The following is a 23786-nucleotide window of genomic DNA, read 5'->3' on the forward strand; positions in this document are numbered from 1 at the left end:
TTGTCTTGTTGATAATGCCCATGACAACAATGATGGCATGTGTCTATTTTTATCATTATAGTGTGATTACACGTCATATATGTTGTATCTCCTTGTTCTGAGATTAACATAGCCTCTTTTAGAAACCACCAAAAGGCTCAACAGTATTGGTGAGAAACATCTGTGAGCAACAAACATTCAGACACAAACATTCAATTAAGACGACCGCTTCCAGAAGCAGTCTCTGAAGCATGTCTGATCTAGAAGGGATGCCCCCATACACTTCCTGCTGGGAGAGAATCTTCTATTGTTGCCAGTCAGGATCATTCCCTGTTGGTTTAAATTAACCTGAAAGATCCTCAGCAGTTTAGGTATGTTTAGCTCAACATCGCAGATTGTTTATACCTGTGACGCAGGCACGTCAAAAAAACCACCACTGAGCCACTGGCTTAGGGTTTCCAGCTGAAGCTACAGCGGTTCTTTTCTGTAAGCACAGGAAATCAGCCAAGCTCAGTTTGCTTAAGACATTCAGGTAAACCGTTTGCTTTGTCAGAGCACTCTCTCCCAGGAACGACCAAGATATTCTGAATCATTTACTTCTTTCCCATTTGCCATTCTTTTCATGAGGTGGATTCCCCAATCGTAAACACAAAGAAAGTGTTTAATCAGAAGCAGCCAGAGTGATTGGTGATAACTGGGATTTAATGGCTCAATCTCAAATCTAGTTTCAGTTGTGCTTCACCAGAGATTTTTCAGATTCTTGCTATGAGAGTTTGGCAGAACACAATAAAAATCATGATTTCCTCACTTTTTTCTGATGTTTTGCTATGGCACTAAATAATATGTTCAGTATTCCCCTGGATATATATAAAGCACTTTACGTGGTGTGTTCATCATTTGCCTCTGACTAAAATGTCCAAATGACTGAGAACTAATGAAAATCATTATGGATAGGAGCAAAGGATGTGTACCAAGATGTTCACTAAAGCATTGTCTACAATTGTGAAAATGAAAACATATATTATAAACTGTATAACAATAGGCATGAAGTATTTACTACTACATGGACTACTATGAAACCATTAAAATAATGATGTAGAAACAAAAAAATGTGAAAAATGGGTTTTAAAATAAAACAATAACACACTAATATTAGATTATTTAGTTATTATTCTGGGTCCAACCAGAAGAAAAACAAACAGTAATTTGAGCATGGAAAGTGTAATGAAAAAACTATTAATTATGAAAGAGGATTAGAGTAAGGAAGGAATGGCCAGCGACAAGTAAAGAGAACGCCAAAACACACAGTTAGCAGAAATAAGGAGAGCCGCTAACCCTCCAGTTGAAAAGAAGACCTCCTCCTCCCTGCCCACAGGACTGAGGTCCAGACCCGGTTGAAAAGAGCATGACTGTGGCTCACTGGATGGTAAAGAAGCTGCTGTGGTGTCTCATGGTGGAACTTTCTGGAAATATGCCCTCTGTAAGTTGCTGGAAATCCACATTCTAGGGTTCCAGTAAAACTATGCACGGGGAGATTTCTCACCTGAGGCGCTACTCCAAAACTGCTTGATAGAAGATGCCGACGGAAGCTGTCGTCCACTGCTCTCTCTGCGCACTGCTGAAGCCGACTACCGGAGACGTTGTGAGCCCCGGGAGCAGGGCTGACGACGCCCTCGGAGCTGCAGAGTGAGTGGGTGCTGAAGACGCCACCAAGAGCCTTCCCAGCAAGCACCGGGGCATCACGAAGCAACACCTTCCTCAGGTGCCATCAATTAGGAAAGCCTAACATCACACGAGCTGGCCAAGGAAAAACTATTTAAAGGACCCATAGCACTTTTCACAGAGCAAGTAACAAAAGAGTGAATTTCGAGCTGAGAGGCGGTAACCAATGTTACCTTAAGAAAAATTAAATTAAAACGGAGTTTTGTTTTGTTTTTTTTTTTCCGGTACACGGGCCTCTCACTGTTGTGGCCTCTCCCGTTGCGGAGCACAGGCTCCGGACGCGCAGGCTCAGCGGCCATGGCTCGCGGGCCCAGCCGCTCCGCGGCATGTGGGATCTTCCCGGACCGGGGCACGAATCCGCGTCCCCTGCATCGGCAGGCAGACTCTCAACCACTGCGCCACCAGGGAAGCCCTAAAAAGGAGTTTTTATCACATAATCGGTGAAATGCAAATTCAAGCAATAAGATGCCATTTTTGACTAAAACACAAACTGACACAAAGAGTATAATATTAAAACGTTAACAATGGCTCTCTTTGGGTGGGAAATTACCAGTGAATTTCTCATTTTTCTTGGAGCATTGCCATATTCCTACAATATAAATGTACATAGATTTCCAATGCACAAAAATAAAATACAATTATCAACTCAGCTACCCAATAAACTTAATATTCACTCAATAACTTTTACTCTATTTAATTACAGCATAAAATGTAAGAACAAATGCAATATGGATGCTGCATATTAAAGGGACTCGATCAGTCTTACTCATTTTGTGGAATCAAGGAAAGGACCATTCAAGCGTTTCCATGAGTTTCTCTTCCATTCTACCTAAAACTCCCTCTTGCTGGAGGAATTCTGTCCATCAAATTCTAGTTATCCAAATCAACACATTTAATATATCTTACAGGGGTATTAGTGCTTTGTGTGTGTGGGGGGGAGGGGTGGTGGGTACAGGTGAAATAAGTTTAGGAAATGATCAATGTACCAAAGGGGAACAGGTTTACATATTATTGTTTCTATCTGTACATACCACACAGGTTTGTACAGAACTGCAATAGTGTTTGGATCTAGCTAGAGCCTGGATATGATTCTGCTTTACCAACCCAACAAGGAACTTCTGTGCACATGACTGAATCAAGGTGAATGAACATGTTTGGGGGAAGTTTTAAAGGCCTACACAAAGCACTACAGCTCTGTCAAGTGATGTAATATAATTATAAAAGTTCTTTAAAAAAAATTTACTGTTGCCTTTCAGTCTACCTTCCTGTATTTTACTACACTCTACCTTATTTTAAATGTGATTTAAGGAAATGTTTTGCTCCATACTTTCTTAGTCTATCCCTCCCTTTCTTCCTCTCTGCCTTAGAATAAGGCAGAGAATAAATATATAAAGAATAAATATATAATCGAGCCAAAAAAACCCCCCTCCAGCTTATTTGTACAAAAAAGCTTCAACTAGCAACCTAAGTGTCCATTGACGGATGAATGGATAAAGGTGTGGCACATATATGCAATGGAATATTACTCAGCCATAAAAAGAAATGAAATTGCGTTATTTGTAGTGAGGTGGATGGACCTAGAGTCTGTCATACAGAGTGAAGTAAGTCAGAAAGAGAAAAACAAATACTGTATGCTAACACATATATATGGAATCTAAAAAAAAAAAAAAAGGCTCTGAAGAACCTAGGGGCAGGACAGGAATAAAGACGCAGATGTAGAGAATGGACTTGAGGACACGGGGAGGGGGAAGGGTAAGCTGGGACGTAGTGAGAGAGTGGCATGGACATATATACACTACCAAATGTAAAATAGATAGCTAGTGGGAAGCAGCTGCATAGCACAGGGAGATCAGCTCGGTGCTTTGTGACCACTTAGAGGGGTGGGATAGGGAGGGTGGGAGGGAGGGAGACGCAAGAGGGAGGAGATATGGGGATATATGTATGTGTATAGCTGATTCACTTTGTTATAAAGCAGAAACTAACACACCATTGTAAAGCAATTATACTCCAATAAAGGTGTTAAAAAAATAAAAATAAGCTTTAAAAAAAGCTTCAACTACAAAGGGACATGTTACCGCCTGCTACCATCAATATAATACCTAACAATTTATCATTGATGCTGTAAGAAAGTTAGTGGTGTACCTAAAACCATCTTTTCTTTTAAATATCCCTTGTTGTGCTAGTAATGATTTTCCTTTATTATCCCCAAGTCATATATTTAAACCTAAAGAGACAAACCCAATTTCACTTCTCTAAATTATTCTACTGTAACCACATGTACCCTAACTGTAGGAGATGCTTGAGCCATTTTCTACTTAAAATTCTGAAAGACTCGTGCTCACATAATCCCCACTGACACTGTTGCAAATGACCAAAAATTTCATCAAGGCCACTGGATCAGAACAATTAGTGGGTACATCAAGTAAAAAGCAATATAAAGGGTTAACACTAAGAATACCTTGAGGGAAAAGCCTAATTGTGTGCCTCTGTAGGTAAGACATCCATATTTCTTTTAAAATGCTTTTAGGGCAATACTACAGATGCATGTTAATATACCCTGCTTGATTTAAAAAAAACTTTAATGGTGGAACATATCAAATTCAAATCGCACAAGTTGCAGCGCCTGATTTTTCTTAAAAGGCCCATTTTTACTCCTTACTCTTCAATCTTGACATCACTTTTAGAATGCGTCCCCAACACCTGCCCCCTGATCCAGGCAGGCAGTGATATTTCCTTACGTCTATGTTTCTTTTATCACATTGCATCATAATCATTTACTTAATCAACTTTCTGCTTCACTGCAATATGAGTTCTGTGAAGCCAGGATCCATGTTTTATTAAGTTTGAATCTCCAAAGTTTAGTGGATTTGCTGTTTCAACAAATATTTATTAAATGTCTACTCTTTCCCAGATGTGTGTGCCGGGTATAAATAAGGTGGCTTGTCAAAAAAAGAGATGCGGTCCTTGGGCTCATGGAATTTAGAGTTCAGTGAGGGAAACAGTAAATTAACAAGAAAACATTCTAACAAATAATTACAAATTCATACAAGTTCTATAGTATAAAAGAGAAAGACGTCGCGACACATATTAACCTGGGGGAATTTCTCGGGATAAACAGGACAAGGCCACCCTTGGAGGCCACTTGGAAGCCACTTGGAAGTATGTGAGGCTCAACATAAGGGAATAGAGTGTGTGAAGTTTCTGAGTCCAGGAGAATTCAGCAGGAATAAATGGAGGAGTGAAGAAATAAATGATTTGGAAATGAACACTGTGGCAACATGATGGAAAGTTGAAACATTACCTGTGTCTCTAAGAAGCTTATAAACAGCAAGGAAATTGAGCCCGAGAATCCCCATCCTTTCCGTCCTGCAAGTCACTCAACCTATTTCTATTCTTTTTTCTTTTAACCAAGGCAGACATTGCTAATCAATCACGGCATTCTTCCCCCCTAAGGCTGGACAGAGCTTAAATTTGTTTCTTAATTCAGTGCTTCTGCCAACCATTACCACTCATTCAAAATGGGCACTCAAGATGATACCCTTTTGCCCTTCCTGATGTAAGCGGTTAATACCATTTTTACCTAATTAATAAACATTTGATATTGGCTTGAGGGGGACAAGAGGTAGCAAACTGAGCTAATATATATAAAGCAGTGAAGGTTGTAAATGGATAAGCAGCCTGGCTCATTACGGGTGCTGAACTGATAGGAGTGATTATAATGATGCTGGGAAAATATGGAGCATCCAGTAATTGATGGGAGCTAGCATTTGAGGCTACTCCTGAGGGTGAGAGAAATTACCAAGTGGGAAGCACTGAGTCACTGAAGTCACTCTTTCATAACGTCATAGTTTTTAGCTAACATAACGTCATATGTTAGCTTGGGACAGCCAAGCTAACATTTTCTCAAAAATACAGAGAAAAGAGTATCTTTACACTCAAGCAAAAAAAAAAAAAAAAAAAAAGATCATCATCAGAAAGGATATATGCAGTTGGAAACTAGCATCTTGACCTAGTCCTAGTACATTTAGAAATGAAACCTCATCAGCTTTACTGACTTCACCACTTAGCCCGTGTACCAGAACTTCAGCAAGCCAGAGTTAGCCAGTCTAAAACATTCAGTTTTCCCCCACCTGCACTGAGTGAACCATGCATCTTAGGTATAAAATGATAGCATTTATTTATAATTTAGTAAGAGCTAAACCCAGAAGTACTCTAACATATTATTAAGGTTGAAACTTTCTTAGAAACCAAAGAAATACAGAGGTTTAGTTCTTATGATGATATTAATTGGAAATACGTTGCATCTACTACATGTTGAGAATCTCCTTGGATATGAATTGATGCACTGAGACCTAGCCATAGGATACAGCTACCCAATCCACTGCCTACTTGTAAGTTCTTCTGAATAAGATTTTATTATATATTGTTTCACTTTAGAACTGCCTATGTTGGGCAGAGTAGTTTTCCTGAGTTATAGTAACAGTTACCACTTTGAGTGTCTGTTTTATGTCAGTGCCGTGCTAGGCCTTTTATATATATTATTTATAATGCATACAATAACCCAGTAAAGACTGACCTGATTTCTACCTCACAGACAAGGCAACTGCAGTTCAGAGAATTTAAGGAACTTGTTCAATTTACGTAACTAAATCCATGATAGGGATGGGATCTGGATGCAGTTCTGTCTCACTCCAGAGCTCATGTCATTTTCACTACCCTTTGTTTGCACGTTAGCTCTATCTCATTCCACAGCCACACACAGATTAGGAAAATTAGAGGACCACCCCAGACACCACATTTGTAAGGGCCTGCCTTTAGGAAGGGGGAAAGCGGGCTAGCTTGTGGGGGAGAGAGTTGTTCCCATCTGATGCTAGGGCTTGTATAGCCTCCATCAGCCCCGGAAACTCTCTGACAGCACCTGAGCAATGTATGTGATCAGCACTTTCCACCTTCCTTATGGTTACATATGCTGATTAATTTTTCCTGGTATAGATGCTCATTTTTAACAAGTCACTCGTTGTAAACAGGGCCAGGTGTAGGGCCCATTTCCTGCTCCACCCACTTTATTGAAGCCAAATACTCCATCTATATCCTTCCCGAGTTGTATCTCACAGTTATAGACAATAGGCACTGTGAGTCTTAAGCATGAATAGATTGACATAAGAGCATTCTCTCTTCACTAAAAGGAAAAAAAAAAAAGTACGCTTACTGGGTGATAATATGGCAGGAAGTCTGCTATGTATCTTTATAAACAGGGTACCGAGGTATAATTATTCCACTTTAGCTCACAGATGCTTTCACTCGTTTCCTGATTTTCGTTTTGTTTTGTGCGGCTCACTACAGACCAATCCATTTTTGCAGAGATCGGGCCCTGCAGCTCAGGGCCGACTCTCATAGATACTCTGAATCAAGTACAGAGATGAGCAGCTGGGAAGATGGGGGAGGCGGTCAGGGAGGCAGGGAGACCTGAACAGATGAGTAACGGGGACCAGGAAGGAGGACAGAGGCTCCATACATGATTAAACATGAATATGGGCCCTCTTGCCAACCAGATGCATCATCTTTATGCAACTGGAATGACCCCTTTTCCCACACCTCCCTACGCTACACAGAATGCTTTGACTGACTTTTACTGACAGCTCAGCATGTGCTATAACAGCAGTAGCACACCGAGTAGAACAGGTTGACAGTGTGGCAGATACCGCCATCCCCTTCCAATGTTTGTAGGCTTTCTGAGCAGGCCGTGGGCGTCCTGTGCACCTCACTCCTCTTCTAGCAGAGGCCAAGCGATGCAGACATTAACTATGCACCTAAATGAGACTCCTAATGAGACAGAGCAGGACCCTATGATCCTTTCCCCTAACCATGTCCTCTGCCTGCTTTTTGTCTGTGGAAAAACTTTAGCCCAAAATTAAGTTTAATCAGAGAAGTGAGAAAATGCAGAAGCAAAAAATAAAAGCAGTCAAACAGGACAAAACAATAATAATTTATCAGTAAGCAAAGTTAAGGACCTTTAGTTCCTCCTCAATGGCTATAGATAATATTCTGAGCCATATCCTGTGAGCTGTGTGAAACCCCACTAGGTGAAGAAGTTAAGTACATGATGACCAGACTGTAGGCATGACATAAGCTGCCACAATTCACAATTCTGAGAACTGGCCTCAAAGAAATGAGAACGAACCGACCCTGGAACTGAAGACTAACTGTACTTAAAACAATCAAGATGACACTGGTCAGACCACCGATGACCAATTTCAAGATGACGGTCAGAGCTGACTGTGCTGTTTCTGCGTGTAGCCCCCCTCCCTCCGTCTATAAAAGCTCTTGCCCCCTCATTGGGTGGGTGCGGGGAGTTGGCCTTCGGACAGGCGTCCTCCCTCCCACACCCCCTGGTCGCCGGCACCCAAAACAAAGTAAACTTTCCTTTCCACCAACCTTGCCTCTTTACTTGCTTTTGAGCGGCGAGCAGCTAGACCCCACCTCCGGTTACACTAACAGGAAAGGCAAAGAGAAAAAATCATTTAAAAACATGATGTAGAGAACACAGATGTAGAGAACAAATGTATGGACACCAAGGGGGGAAAGTGGCGAGGGGAGGGTGGTGGTGGGATGAATTGGGAGATTGGGATTGACATATATACACTAATATGTATAAAATGGATAACTAATGAGAACCTGCTGCATAAAATAATAAATAAAATTAAATTTAAAAAAAACATAAGTGGCATTTTATGCACCCCCCCTCAAATAAGGGGGAACCTAATCATTGTGAATGATAAACCAGTTTGTGAAAAACCCACTGCTTATTAGAAAAGCACGCTCCATGTAAAAAGAAATTTTCTAATGGTAAATATAGCAGAAGGCTACAATTACAACCTTTCAATGATTGCAATCCACAGAAAAGCCATTTAGTGATAAATTGGAGAGCAAGAGGAGATTATCACCTGTTTAAGCTTCCACTGATTCTATCAAGTTGTTTGCCTGGCAGTATCTAGGCTATGATGGAAAAGCTGAGAAAAACTCATTTTTCCCCTATCTAAATATTATTAATTGCAAGCATTCATTTTCAAAGATTTGTGGCTCTTTGGGAGAAAAGGATCTGCTTGACAACTACTAATTATACTTAATAATAAATAATACTTATCATTTACATAATTATTTTCATATTTAAATCCTTTCACAGATTTTGTTTCCTCATATGGAATATCAGTGCAACTTGACTGCATATAATGTTATGATATTTCTGTGAAACCAGCCCCAAGTAGTAAGCTTTCATAAGAAAATTGGGGCCTTAATCTTATCTATATTAACAAGTGTTAACAAATCATTAGAATTTCCTTTTTCAGCACCTGAAGATGTGGGCAGTATTGAACAACTATCTGAGGAACACTGAACTGACTTTTTGGCGAAACACCCAGTTAACGCCAAAACTGTGCAAAAATATTTAGAAGAGGCAGAGACATGAGGCAACAAGATCAATGAGAGACGTATTAAATTAAAAGAAATGCCTATCTCTCTCTCTATCTGCCTACCTATCAACAGGGTGAAAACAAAAGAGCAAAACAAATGAAATCAATATACTTAATATAGTTGTGAATGTCAAGGTCTGAATATAGATTTTTTAAAAATTGTCTGCACGAGTTGGATATTTGACCTAGTGAGTACATGTGTAGAAATTTATTCTAAGGATTTCACAGAAATCTAGGTACCATGGCATTAACTGGAATACTATTTGTAAAAAAGAAAAACTTGGAAATAATTTGTTTCCAACAATAGGGTATTGTTTAAATAAGTGATATCATATGTTGAAATATTAAATAAGTTTTAAATTTTCTAAATGAGGAATATTAGCTCATGTGGGAAATTGTCATGATAACATTAGGTGAAAAGGTACTAGAAATAAAAATTATATAAACAGTATAGCTTATCCTTATTAAATAATGTATGTATAAAATATATGTAAATATATATGTTTATATAAATATATATGCATATATAAGTGGGAAAATGCAAAAGATAATATTTATCTCAGAGTTCTGCAAGTGTATTTATATTTTTCCTTTACATTTTTCTGTATTTTATAATTTTTCTACCATAAAATATTAATTTAATTACTATGTATTTTTGAACAACTGTATTTTTTAAAATTGTTTTTACATATAGAGTGGTCACGTGTTTGCTTAACAGAGTGCAAGTGAAAAATAAAGGCTGTTTTTGTGGTTCTCATGATGTGTAAAAGACTAAAACAAGTTCTGAGACCTCGAAGTCTACTTTGGCCACACAATTCCACATCTAGTCTGGGAGCTCATCATAAGACTATCAAGCAACTGGGTGAAAAAGATATTTGCTGCAACACTATTTATAATAGGAGAAACAAGGAACCAACATTAAGGTCTACCGAAAGGGGATTTATGAAATGAATGGTGGTATACAACCACTGCCTAGAGCTACAGCTATTAAAATGATCATGTTCCGGGAACACAAATTCACCCAGGAGGGGCTGTCCTTGCAGGCTGTTTACATCAAAGAGGAAACGCTGACGATGAAGCTCTCGTTGGAGAACACCTCCCAGGGCATCAGATGTACCTGCGCTTCAACTTCCCCCACATCCAGGTAAGGCTGCACACCAAGTATCACCAGACTGTCCACTTTTCAGGAGAAGCTGCAACATGCCTAGGCTTTTCAGATGTTGTGCAGGCCCGGGGGTGGGACTGGGGGGTGGGAAATAAAATGTCTACGGGCTGAATTTAACTAGTCAGCCAAGAGTTTGCAAACTTTGATGCAGAATTAAATTTATAACTATGTAATAATGTCCAATGCTTACATTAAATTTTAAAACGGGTTTAAAACATTATGTTTTTATTTACGTTAAACTGTGTATATATTAGTATGTTTGTGTGATGTTCACACAAATGAACATACACACAATATAGGGAGATAAAAAGCAGAGATGAATGGATCTGAAAGTACTTTTCTTTGGGTAATGGGTTATTTTGAATGACTTCAGGGGGTTTTTTCCATACTACTCTATATCTGTATTCTATTATATAAAATATTGTATATTTATACTATTCTGTATTTTTATTTTGGAAACAAACACATGCAGATTTTATGATATAAGAATTAGACAATTATACTTAATAGAAATATAGATTTCCTTTTTTGCATATGTTGTCTCATTCTGTCTCAAAAGGACCATGTCAGAAGCACTAGATCCAGTTCTGAGCATTGCCTTTTTGGGAGTATTTTAGAAAACAAAAGCAAGTACAAACATCAATAAACAAGATGGGGAAGGGCCTAGACATACTTTCACAGGATTTTTAGGAAAAAACATTAGATGTTTTCCTGAAGAAAAGTAGACTTCAGTTGTGTGATAATGGACTACAAAGATGTGAAGTGCAAACATGGGTATTTGAAACTCAAATGTTTTTCTCTGTAGTTCCATCAGGTCAAGCTAAGACCAATGGGTGACATGCTTCAGGAAGGCAACTATAAGGAAGTACTTTGTAGAAATTATAGCTGTTCGTATGCTGGATGACTTAACTCACCAAGTAGAGCATTCAAGATACGAGGAGTGCTCAAACAGAGGCCAGATTACCAGTACTTTTATAGCATGAATTCTTACATTGGATGAGGTGATAAAACAGATGACGTCAACTTCTAAAATCGAGATCATATTTCCCTTTGAGTCCTAACACTATGATAATATAATCTCAGTTATGGTATAAAGCAGGTAACTGATTTGAGAAGGGTACTGAGTTTGAGGACATATTGACTGATTCATTCCACAGATACTTTACTAAGGGACTATGCTAAGGGCCTGGGATCCCATGAAACAAAATGCCAGCAGAAGTGAATCTCTTTAATGAAGCAAAGTATGTGGAAGACAAATCATTAAATGCTTACTTACAGTAAAGCATGCAATGTATCCTGAAATAGGATATATAAATGACTGTATGTCCAGGGCTTGCCCCAAGAGCAAGTCTTCTCTAAATGGATTCTTTTCTTTTCTCTTTCTTTACCTTGTCTTCCCCACTTATACCTCTACTCTCTGCTTCAGTGAAAGATATTTCTCCTTTCCACTTCTAGCTGAAAAAACAACAAGTCTCAGGTGTCAATTTACTATAACTGTGGGTCCCTCTCTGTATTACAAAACAAGACTCAGGGGACAGTGAGTCCTGATATCATGACCTCCAAAAGGGTCACAAGGGATCTCTGAAAATTTCAATCGTTTTAGAGTCTTTTCTACATCTTTTCCAATGATTCAGGTATGGAGGTTTCTATATCTGGGGCCTAGAATTCCTTCTACTGAGTGGCGAGTCGATGTGGTTTTAGTGCTTATATCCTATAAGTTCTTTTAATTAGTGTCTTATAGCCTCCCAAAGTGTTTATATATATATGACTGGCCACCATTTAAAATGAAAAAAATAATTTACATTGCTACTTATCCTCATTGAGTTGCCCATTTAAGAAGCAGAACTGCACTGTCAGGGCATCCACTTTTGTAATACCTTAGCCATAGTATTTTAACATATATAGTAGTTCTCAATATTTACAGTGTATTGGAAGCACCATATTAGTCAGGGTACTCCAGAGAAACAGAACCAATTGGAGATATATAATAAATATAATGTAATATATGTAATTGCTTTAACATATGTAATTGATATTAAACATATTAAATATATTGTATATTAAATATAAGCTGGAAACTAGGAAATCCAGGGGTGTAGTTTTCGGAACTGACGTAAGCCACAGTCAGAGGGCAGGGGATCAGATCAAACACTCAGGCAGAGAGAGCAAATTCTCCTTTCCTCTGACTTTTTATTCTTTTGGGGCCCTCAAGAGATTGGATGAGGCCCACCTACACTGGAGAGGGGAATCTGCTTTACTCCATCTACCAATTCAAACGCTAATCTCATCTGGGAACACCCTCACAGACCCACCCAGAAATAATGTTTAGCAAAATATCTGTGTATCTCAGGATATAGTTGAGAGTTGACACTTAAAATTAACCATTACATTCTGCAAACCTTAAAATATACCAATGCCTCAGTCCAACCCCCAGAAATTCATATTTAATTGGTATAAATTACAGGCTGGGCTTTAAGAGTATCAAAAGCTCCCTAGGAGATTTCAATGAATCACCAAAAGTTAAGAACCATTAACATCATAGAACATTTCTTTCTTGATGAGAAATCAAAATGCTTCTCACTTTTAGCGTTGATGCCCTGGGAGAGATATTATCTACCTCTGTAAGGTGCCTTCAGAGTATCCCACTGTACCCCATGTAGTCAGTATTTTCAAACAGGCCACTGCAAACATGTGCCTCCAAGTCTGGTCAAAGTCAATCCAAATATTTTTCCCCAATATGGTAGTAGATGGGTAGAATTTCTTTTATGATCACCACGTTGTATGGTAGGCATAATTATTCCCATGTAGAGGGTGAACTGAGATTCAGAGAAAAATAGGGGTGCATATTGCCACAAAGCTAGTAGCAAATGTAAAAAATTAGGAAAAGGTCAAGTTTTCTGATCTGAGTTAAATAAGTAGTAGGTATCATTATTTTATTTATTCCACAGATACTACTGTCAGGGGTGAGTAGAAAAAAAGCAAGTGAATAAAAATGTAGTCAGCCTATGAACGGGAAGATTAGCTAGCATCCTTCACACAAAAGACCTGATATGTATTCGGCCACTAGAGAGGTTTAGTCAGCTGTATTTACAGTCCCATAAATGGAAAGAAGCATCATGACAAAAGGAAATGTACTATGTACATTTACACATGTACTATGAATCCAGGAAAAAACACATCAAATTAAATAAATAATTCACGGGCAGAGCAAAGATTACAGAGTTGGCTCTGATAACAAAGTATCTAAAATAAATGGTGATGTGTTTCTCCAACCACACAGGCTGCCAGTCCAGGTGCAAAGGAAAATAAATAAAACTATTATAGATCTAGTAAGAGTTAAACAGACAATAAAAACCAACAATGGAGATGAATTTTAAGTTGGTGATTCTTTGAACAATCTTCAAAAGATTTCATTTGCTCTGTTAACGCAATGTCAAGTCCATTTTAGAAATAAAAGAACATTTTTCTGCTTGCTAGAGTTTAGACATAAATCCTCAAACTGTATTAAATCAAGATGCTTCTAGAATCATAGCGCTAAAGATCATCAAGGATTATTAAAGAACTATAGTCACGCCCTCATTTTACAGGTGAGAAAACCAAGCTGGTAAATGACTGTGTGATGGGCTTACAGTCCACATGATTCCCATCAGTGGCCAAAACAAGATTAGAATGCAGGTCTCCCATTTCCTCTTCACTTAATTATTCATCATTCTTTAGTCATTTTGAGCACAACTAGTGCACTGCTGTTTGAAACCTGACCTTTCCAATGGCAGTCAAAATGCCATACTTTAATAGTGCTTCCATTGTCTTTGACCAGAATATTAAATAACTGGCAATCATGTTCTGAGCTTCTTTCCAGATGAATTATATGTTAAGCTCTATTTCAATACTGATTTGTAATATACTTTAAAGCATGTTGATCTTCCTCTGGTCTCTTCTTACAGTTCTGAGCTACATGAATGCTAGAGTTCCTAAAATTTGTGATTTTCTGAATGGCCATCTTTATTATGTCCACCAACCCAACAATAGTCACTGCTTGTTGCTAGACAGAAAAAAAAAAGTTAATAAATTTACAAGTGAAGTCCTGTGTTCGTTTTTTTTAATGAAAAACAGAAACCTATTTGATTTAGAATCTAAACCCTAGAAGCATACACAGGGCTTAGAGAAATGTATGATTCTTCTATGGAATACTGGAGAATTCTTGTTTAATCAATGGAAGCACATCATTAGTTTACTCAGGTCCCTAAAAAGGTGGAGGACCTCACTTAAAAGAAACAAGTGACTATCTTAGTTAATGTAAATAGAAATGCATTTCCAGCTTATTTATGGTTGTTCATTTCTATACCATACAGTGGTCTGTTTCTCAGGACATCAGTATAAAAGGCAAACTGATAGGTGAGAAGGATAAGTGATATAATAAAAAAGTTAAAAGCATGGGCTACATGACATGGACAAGTTACCCAGCCTTTCTAATCTTCCATATGCACATCTATAAAACAGGGAATAAAACATATTACAAAGAGATATGCTTCTCCTCCCACCATGCTTCGGCCTTCACATGTTTGGGAGGCATAGGAGATCCAGTGCCTTTCCCCTCCATCCTATTCTTGGAAGAGGAATTGTTAATGTTATGGGTCAGTAACCAGAACATCTATGGAGCAATGGGTAGAATTATTACATTTGAAAGTGACAAACGTGTCACATGGTTCTGTCCCAGTAGCTCAGCTTATGATTCACAGAATAAGGCATGTTAGCTTAAGCTTGTCCCATGACCTAGTCATCTGTGATTTGGGGGCAAGAGAAAGAGAGAAGGAAAGCCTCAATTAGAATTCCAAAATGAAGTAACAGCGGCTAGCTCACTAGTAATTAATAATACTTTGGTCTTTTCTGATTATCATTTCTTGTGTATGGATCCCTTGGCAGGAAACTTAACCACCCACTTCAGAGGTCTGTTATGAAGTCCGATATGGTATAAAAAGTGCACAGTGCAGTGCCTCATATGCAATAAGCTGTCAAAGAATATTATCTAGATGACCTTGGATTTGCACTTAAATGTTTGTTATTAAGTCAGTTTGCATGGGACTAGTATCCAGAGCCTCAGGATAAAGTAGATTCATGTGAGTTAATAAATGAAAAGCTCTCTGAAATTCTAGATGGCAGGTCATGCTAACTCAGGTAAGTGGAAGCTGGTGGCTGGGCGTTCCCTCAGGACACGTGTTTTGATGGAATGAGGACTCAGGGTGTAGAAACCAGCTTGGCAGTGGATGGTAAACCATTGCCCAACACATGCTGCCTCCTGTTAAGCAGAAGGCTCTCATGCAAATTGCTTTCTAAATCATTAGCTGTCGGCAACCCTCATCTCTCCTCCTGCAGCTGTTCTTTCTGATTCTGCCTGCAAACTTTTCATATTGGGCAGGCTCCCAAGCCAAACAAGTTGCCCCTCTGCAGGCTTTGCTCCTGGGGGCGAGAAGTGAACCTCACAGATAAGTCAAAGTAAGGATGCACCATGGACTAATACACACTGAAGGAACAGACTCCTGCAAGCTAAGGTGATGAATGCCTTTGAAAGTAATTTTCATGCGGCTTCCTATGAGAATGTCAGCCAGGCTCCAGAAGTTATATGCTGCAATTTAAAAATTATCTGCCTCTGTAGACTTCTAAAGCTTCTATCAGCTAAGAAGTATCTTTTTTAAAAAAGAAAATATTTTTATACAATTTTAAAGACTACTTTCCATTTATTACAAAATATTGGCTATATTCCCCCTGTTGTATAATACATCCTGGAGCCTACTTTACACCAAATAGTTTGTACTTCCCACTTCCCAATTCCAACTCTTAAATTGCCTTTCCCCCCTCCCCCACTGGCAATTACTAGTTTCTTCTCTATATCTGTGAGTCTGCTTCTTTTATGTTATATTCACTAGTTTGTTTTATTTCTTAGATTCCACATATAAGCGATATCATACAGTATTTATCTTTCTCTGTCTGACTTGTTTCTCTTAGAATAATGCCCTCCAAGTCCATCCATGTTGCTGCAAATGGCAAAATTAATTTCATTCTTTTTTATGGCTGAGTAGTATTTATATATATATGTATGCAAATATATAAATTTAAATTTTATATATATATATATATAATCTTCTTTATCCATTGATCTGTTGATGGACACTCAGGTTGTTTCCACGTCTTGGCAATCGTAAATAACGCCTCTATGATGCTGCGAACACTGGGGTGCATGTATCTTTTTGAATTACAGTTTTGTCTGGATATATGCCCAGGAGTGGGATTGCTGGATCATATGGTAATTCTATTTTTAGCTTTTGAGGGACCTCCGTACTGTTTTCCACAGTGGCTGTACCAATTTATTACATTCCCACCAGAGGAATGTGTGGGAAATCTCTGTACCTTGTGCTCAATTTTACTGTGAACCTAAAACTTAATTAATTAATTCTCAGCAGCATTAGCAAATAAGACCATGCATTTTTTTAAAATCTTTTTTTAAGGCATAGTAAATATTTGCTGAATAAAATGAGAAACTCTATCTCGATTGGGTGGATTAAATCAGCAGAAACTAAGCTTCACCTGTGATTTTAGCAGCTGAACTGGTTGAGAAATTCAAAGCAGAACAGGCACAAGTCCTCTCTGAACAAGGTAAGGTACCAGAAAAGGAAGGATGGATGTTGTAGGCAAATCATAACACTCTATCATGGCTAAATATAATATCAGGAATTAAATAACTTGAAATCATATAAAAATTTCCTTTACTCGTATGCCCCTTCCCACATAAAGTGGAAGGTGAGCACAAATGTAAATCAAGCAGGCAGAGGCTCCCACTATCTTATATATGAAATCAAAATTTTTAAGTGTTTTCTTCAGAATCCCTTTTGCCTGGGTGCAGAAGAAAACGTAGCTGATCCGTGCACCCAAAGGTAAAATGAAAAATAGTAAAAGAAAGTTTTTCTACATTTTTTAATTTAAAATCTGAAATACATTTCCTTAACACTCTTCTTATTTATACCCATGTACCTTAAAAACCAAAATTAAAATTAAATTGTATTAGAGCAGAGAAGCAAAAATTTCCAGCCAATCCAAAGGTTAAGTGGTGCCTGATACACTGTTTGAATAAAGTTACGAATCCATATCCAGACTCAGCTAGAAAATTAAAGCGTGCTGTGATCACTCGGTACAAAGAGGGGTCATGGCAGTTGATTTTATTTATACACACTTTCATACATAATAATTTATCAAATTTGTCCTATGCCACTTTCCATGCTTATTTAATCCTCATTTAATCTCTACCAAATGAATACTGTGAAACATGTTTAATCATTATGCCCATTTCCAAGATGTGGAAACTGAGGCAGGAAGTGTGGTACATCAAAATTCAGAAATTTTGTCACTCCAAATATCTCCAGGTCTAGCTCTTTAACCTGTATAATAGTCTTTTTCTCTTTTCCTTGCCATGTGAACCTTTCATCTTCTCCCACTGTCAACTTCAAGTGTTAACTCTAACCTCTCTTGACCTCCGCTATCCACTGAAGGATGCCTTCTGGCTTCCTAGAAAAGCTTCACCATTCTTAGCAGAGTACTTGAGATCTAGCAGGTGCTTTGTTAAGTGAATGAGTTAATAAACATATAAGAGAGCATTCAAATTGCCATTTAAGGGATGGAGAAACAGGCTCTGAAAGATTAAGTAACTTCCTTCATGTAAGGGGTCAAGCTGGAATTCAGATTCTGAAGCCCAAGTGATCATCCTCAGAATAATCTAAGTTATCTTCATTGGGATAGAATATGCTCAGTCTATATCCCTCACTAGACTCTAAGGAACAAGAAGGCAGTACTAGGTACCTAATGCACTTCATTTTGGGTAAATTTTTCATTTATGCAAAAATACGTGTGTAAAGATAGACTAAAGCCTTAAGCTTTCCCTGCTGGATTCCCTGCTCAACTGTGAGTACTCCTGTGATGAAAACTCGCCTAACGCACTGAATGACCTTGACCAAGCAGCTTTCCTTTACAGCCTCCATTTTCTTTTCTGTAAAATACTGTTGAAAGGACATGTTCCACCTGCCTCATAGAAATGCGTTTATAAAGCACTTTGGAAAGCATGAAGCTTTCTTTTTTTTTTTTTTTTCCGGTACGTGGGCCTCTCACTGTTGTGGCCTCTCCTGTTGCGGAGCACAGGCTCCGGATGCGCAGGCTCAGCAGCCATGGCTCACGGGCCCAGCCGCTCCGCGGCATGTGGGATCTTCCCAGACCGGGGCACGACCCTGTGTCCCCTGCATCGGCAGGCGGACTCTCAACCACTGCACCACCAGGGAAGCCCAAGCATGAAGCTTTCTTCAAAAGCAAGCACGTATTTTAAATGTCATTATTATAGGACTCCTTAAAAGGAGCCTTTTTATGGTGAAAAGAAACCTTAGCTTATCAATTGTGCAACTCAACCACAGAAAATTTAAGGCAGAACATGCATGACACAATAATAATTCCAAATAAATCCTTCTAATAGTTAAGTAAAGAGAAGTCAAAATTCTTCTCTGGACTACTTTGATTTCATACAAAGGGCATCCCTTTAGAAGTTATGGAAGTTCAGATACAGAGCCTCAAACTCTAGATTGCAATACGACATTTGTTTCTGAACTTCTGCTGCCAGTCTTGCTAACAGTTCACTTGCAATGTAATATATTACTGCATTTCATTTCTAGGCAAGAACATTATTTACTCACAGGAGAAATACTTTCCTGAGGAAAGACTGTCTTTGGAAACTTTCAAGGACATTTGAGAAATGCTTCAGCCCAAGCCACAAAATTATGAGCATACTTTTGTGCCTCTCTGTTCCCAGGGCACCATTTCTAAAAATCTTTCATTTAAGTTTATTGCAAGCATCCATCTTCCCTTTCCAGAAAAAATAGCAATTAACACAACTTCATTGATTTCCAGTTTTCCTAGGTGTCATTTCATAATGCATATATTGTAAGCAGTTCACATCATCATTTTCATCGCTTTCAACATTTTCCATGTTGTCTCCCTACCTGAACTGTGACTTTTTGTATGGAAAGTTTTATTTATCACTTGCATCTTACTTTGAATAAATCTGAAATCAACATTCAGTATTATTTAATTATTTTTATTTTCTTCAGTATGTTTCTAACTTAGCAAACTATGGGTAAAAATGCCATGTAACAACAATATGTAATACTTACATAGAGCCCACGTAGTGAACATAGTCCTAAACTCTTACCAAATCCTCACCAGACCCTATAAAGTAGGTACTATTAACCTTGTTATTTGATAGATGAGAAAACTGATGCATAAACGGGTTAAGTAACCTGTCTGAGGTCAGATAGCTAGTGATTACTTTCCCATCACCGCCATTGTTTAGTTAATGCGTCCTTCCCATCTCAGTTCAAATGGCACTGACACAACAAAGCCTTTCTTTGACCTCCTGAAAATACTGGGTCTCGTTGCTTTTACAGCATCATATGTTTATTATTCATTTCACATATTTGTGTGATTAATTATATTTGAACGTATTTTTCCTAAGGGTAACTCTAGTCCAGCTGTGCTTTCCAAATTATGAAATCCGGGACTACGTGGGCTATGTCTGTTTTGCTTATTACTGTAGTTTCAGTATTTGGTGCATGGTAAGTATTCAGGAAATGTGCTGGATGGATGAACACAGGACTGTGTAAGAACAAATAAATAAATGACTGGATCAATAAATTTGGTTGATCATAACATAATCATGTTATGCCATGTTAAAATTTTTCTCTGCGTCTATACACAAACTCTTCTCAGACAGGGTTCCTGTTTGCTGTCTACACCACCAGTTGGAAGAGAAAAAAGCCAGTCAAGGTCTGACTGTCATTATGTGTACAGGCTGAAGCTGATGCATTAGGTTGAGAGACAGGGTGATTTAGGAATAATTTTACTTCTGGCTGAACTATATATAGAACCAAGTCTTACGTAATAAAAAAAAATCTACTTTTAATATGTTTGTGTGAAGAATGAAATAGGAGCATCAAGCCCATTAATTGTGATATTTAATTATATCGTCCCATTTCCACATTCATTTCCATGAATTTGGATGCCTTTAGGTCAAGCTAACCCAAGCATTTACACCACCATGATAAATAGTGAAATATCAATGGATACACAGAAAGAAACTTTCCCAAATTTAGCAGAGAACACATTAGCATGAACTTGTAAATTTAACATTCAAGTTCATTGGCGCGCAGAGAACCAAGTGACTTTTGTTAAAGTAGGAAACTTTATGACTATGCGAGGAGATGAACATTGAGAAAGTGCTCCCTATTTTAAAACCAGGACATTAGAAATATTTTAATGAATTTATTTTTTGCATATCTGCCATCTAGGTGACAGTAAAACTCAATATTTATACATCAGATTTTTAAAACATTGTGCATATATACTGTATACTGCTACAGAATATAAGGTGCCCCCAAATCTCCAAGATACAATATGGGATCAAACAAACAAACAGAATGACAAGAAAAACCAACTGTAATATTTTGACACCTCTTAATTATTAAATAATTATGTTTAGAGAAATAGAAGTTTAAAAATTGTGCTCTGAAGAGTATTTAAAATATCAATGAACCTTCAAGATGGCAGAGGAGTAAGACGTGGAGATCACCTTCCTCTCCACAAATACATCAGAAATACATCTACATGTGGAACAACTACAGAACACCTACTGAACACTGGCAGAAGACCTCAGACTTCCCAAAAGGCAAGAAACTCCCCACGTACTTGGGTAGGGCAAAAGAAAAAAGAAAACACAGAGACAAAAGAATAGGGATGGGACCTGCACCTTTGGGAGGGAGCTGTGAAGGAGGAAAAGTTTCCACACACTATGAAGCCCCTTCACTGGTAGAGACAGGGAGCAGTGGGTGGGGGGAAGCTTTGGAGACACGGAAGGGAGCACAGCAACAGGGGTGCGAAAGGCAAAGCGGAGAGCATCCCGCACAGATCGGTGCAGCCTCAGAGGCTTCTCTGCTCACCTGCCAGGGCAGGTGGGGGCTGGGAGCTGAGGCTCGGGCTTCAGAGGTGAGATCCCAGGTAGAGGACTGGGGTTGGCTGCGTGAACACAGCCTGAAGGGGGCTAGTGTGCCACAGCTAGCTGGGAGGGAGTCCAGGAAAATGTCTGGATCTGCCTAAGAGGCAAGACACCACTGTTTCAGGGTGCACAAGGAGAAGGGATTAATAAAGCACTGCCGAAACGAGCTCCAGAGATGGGCGCGAGCCGCGGCTATCAGCGCGGACCCCAGAAACAGGCATAAGATGCTAAGGCTGCTGCTGCAGCCACCAAGAATCCTGTGTGAAAGCACAAGCCACTGTCCACACTTCCCCTCCCGGGAGCTTTTGCAGCCCGCCATTGCCAGGGTCCCGAATTCCAGGGACAACTTCCGCGGGAGAACGCACGGCGCGCCTCAGACTGGTGCAACATCACGCTGGCCTCTGCTGCGGCAGGCTCGCCCTGCACTCCGTACCCCACCCTCCCCCCGGCCTGAGTGAGCCAGAGCCCCCGAAGCAGCTGCTCCTGTCTGGGTGAAGAAAAGACGCCCTCAGGTGACCTACACGCAGAGGCGGGGCCAAATCCAAAGCTGAGCCCCAGGAGCTGTGCGAACAAAGAAGAAAAAGGGAAATCTATCCCAGCAGTGGAATACCTGAATAGACAATGAATCATCCCAAAATCCAGGCGGTGGACTTTCTGTGATTTTGTCTGTATAGCTTTGCTTATACCATTTGTCCTATGGTTCTGTCTGTACGTCTTTTGTTTTTTTGCTTTTTAGTATAGTTTATAGGGCTTGTTATCATTGGTGGATTTTTTTTTTGGTTTGGTTGCTCTCTTCTTTCTTTCTTTTTTTAAATTACTTTTTAATTTTTTTAAATTTTTAATATTTTTTATTTTAATAACTTTATTTTACTTATTTTTTACTTTCTTTCTTTCTTTTTTTCTCCCTTTTGTTCTGAGCCGTGTGGCTGACAGGGTCTTGGTGCTCTGAAGGGTGTCAGGCCTGTGCCTCTGAGGCAGGAGAGCCAAGTTCAGGACATTGGTCCACGAAAGACCCCCCCGGCACCACGTAATATCAAAAGGTGAAAGCTCTCCCAGAGATCTCCATCTAAACGCTAACACCCAGCTCCACTCAACGACCAGCAAGCTACAGTGCTGGAAACCCTATGCCAAACAACTAGCAAGAGAGGAACATAACCCCACCCATTAGCACACAGGCTGCCTAAAATCATAATAAGGTCACAGACACCCCAAAACACACCACAGGATGCGGTCCTGCCCACCTGAAAGACAAGATGCAGCCTCATCCACCAGAACACAGGCACCACTCCCATCCACCAGGAAGCCTACACAACCCACTGAAACTACCTTAGCCATTGGGGGCAGACACCAGAAACAGCAGGAACTACGAACCTGCAGCCTGCAAAGAGGAGACCCCAAACACAGTAAGTTAAGCAAAATGAGAATACAGAGAAATACACAGCAGATGAAGGAACAAGGAAAAAACCCACCAGACCAAACAAATGAGGAGGAAATAGGCAGTCCACCTGAAAAAGAACTCAGAGTAATCATAGTAAACATGAGCCAAAAGCTTGGAAATAGAATGGAGAAAATACAATAAACGTTTAACAAGGACCTAAAAGAACTAAGGAGCAAACAAACAATGATGAAGAACACGATAAATGAAATTAAAAATTCTCTGTAAGGAATCAACAGCAGAATAACTGAGGCAGAAGAACAGAAAAGTGACCTGGAAGATAAAATAGTAGAAATAACTACTGCAGAGCAGAATAAAGAAAAAAGAATAAAAAGAATTGAGGACAGTCTCAGAGACCTCTGGGACAACATTAAACACACCAACATTCGAATTATAGGGCTCGCAGAAGAAGAAGAGAAAAAGAAAGGGACTGAGAAAATATTTGAGGAGAATACAGTTGGAAACTTCCCTTATATGGGAAAGGAAATAGGCAATCAAGTCCAGGAAGCGCAGACAGTGCCATACAGGAAATATCCAAGGAGAAACATGCCAAGACACATATTGATCAAACTATCAAAAATTAAATACAAAGAAAAATATTAAAAGCAGCAAGGGAAAACAACAAATAACATACAAGGGAATCCCCATAAGGTTCACAACTGACCTTTCAGCAGAAACTCTGCAAGCCAGATGGGAGTGGCAAGACATATTCAAGGTGATGAAAGGGAAAAACCTACAACCAAGATAATTCTACCCAGCAAGGATCTCATTCAGATTTGACGGAGAAATTAAAACCTTTACAGACAAGCCAAGGCTAAGAGAATTCAGCACCACAAAACCAGCTTTACTACAAATGCTAAAGGAAATTCTCTAGATAGGAAACACAAGAGAAGGAAAAAACCTCCAATAACAAACCCAAAAGAATTAAGAAAATGG

At 39.0% G+C, this 23786-nt stretch overlaps 1 long non-coding RNA gene across 1 annotated transcript; it reads right to left on the minus strand.

Moving 5' to 3' along the window:
- Positions 1-1901: 1901 nt before the first annotated feature.
- LOC125960482 (uncharacterized) lies at positions 1902-23405 on the minus strand. The gene is made up of 2 exons (XR_007470163.1): positions 22742-23405; positions 1902-2113 (listed from the first exon to the last, which is right to left on the minus strand). It is a non-coding gene; the product is annotated as an uncharacterized LOC125960482 (long non-coding RNA).
- Between the last annotated feature and the right edge of the window lie 381 nt (positions 23406-23786).

The sequence above is a fragment of the Orcinus orca genome, chromosome 11 (genome assembly GCF_937001465.1).
Source record: "Orcinus orca chromosome 11, mOrcOrc1.1, whole genome shotgun sequence".
Classification (NCBI taxonomy): Eukaryota; Metazoa; Chordata; class Mammalia; order Artiodactyla; family Delphinidae; genus Orcinus; species Orcinus orca.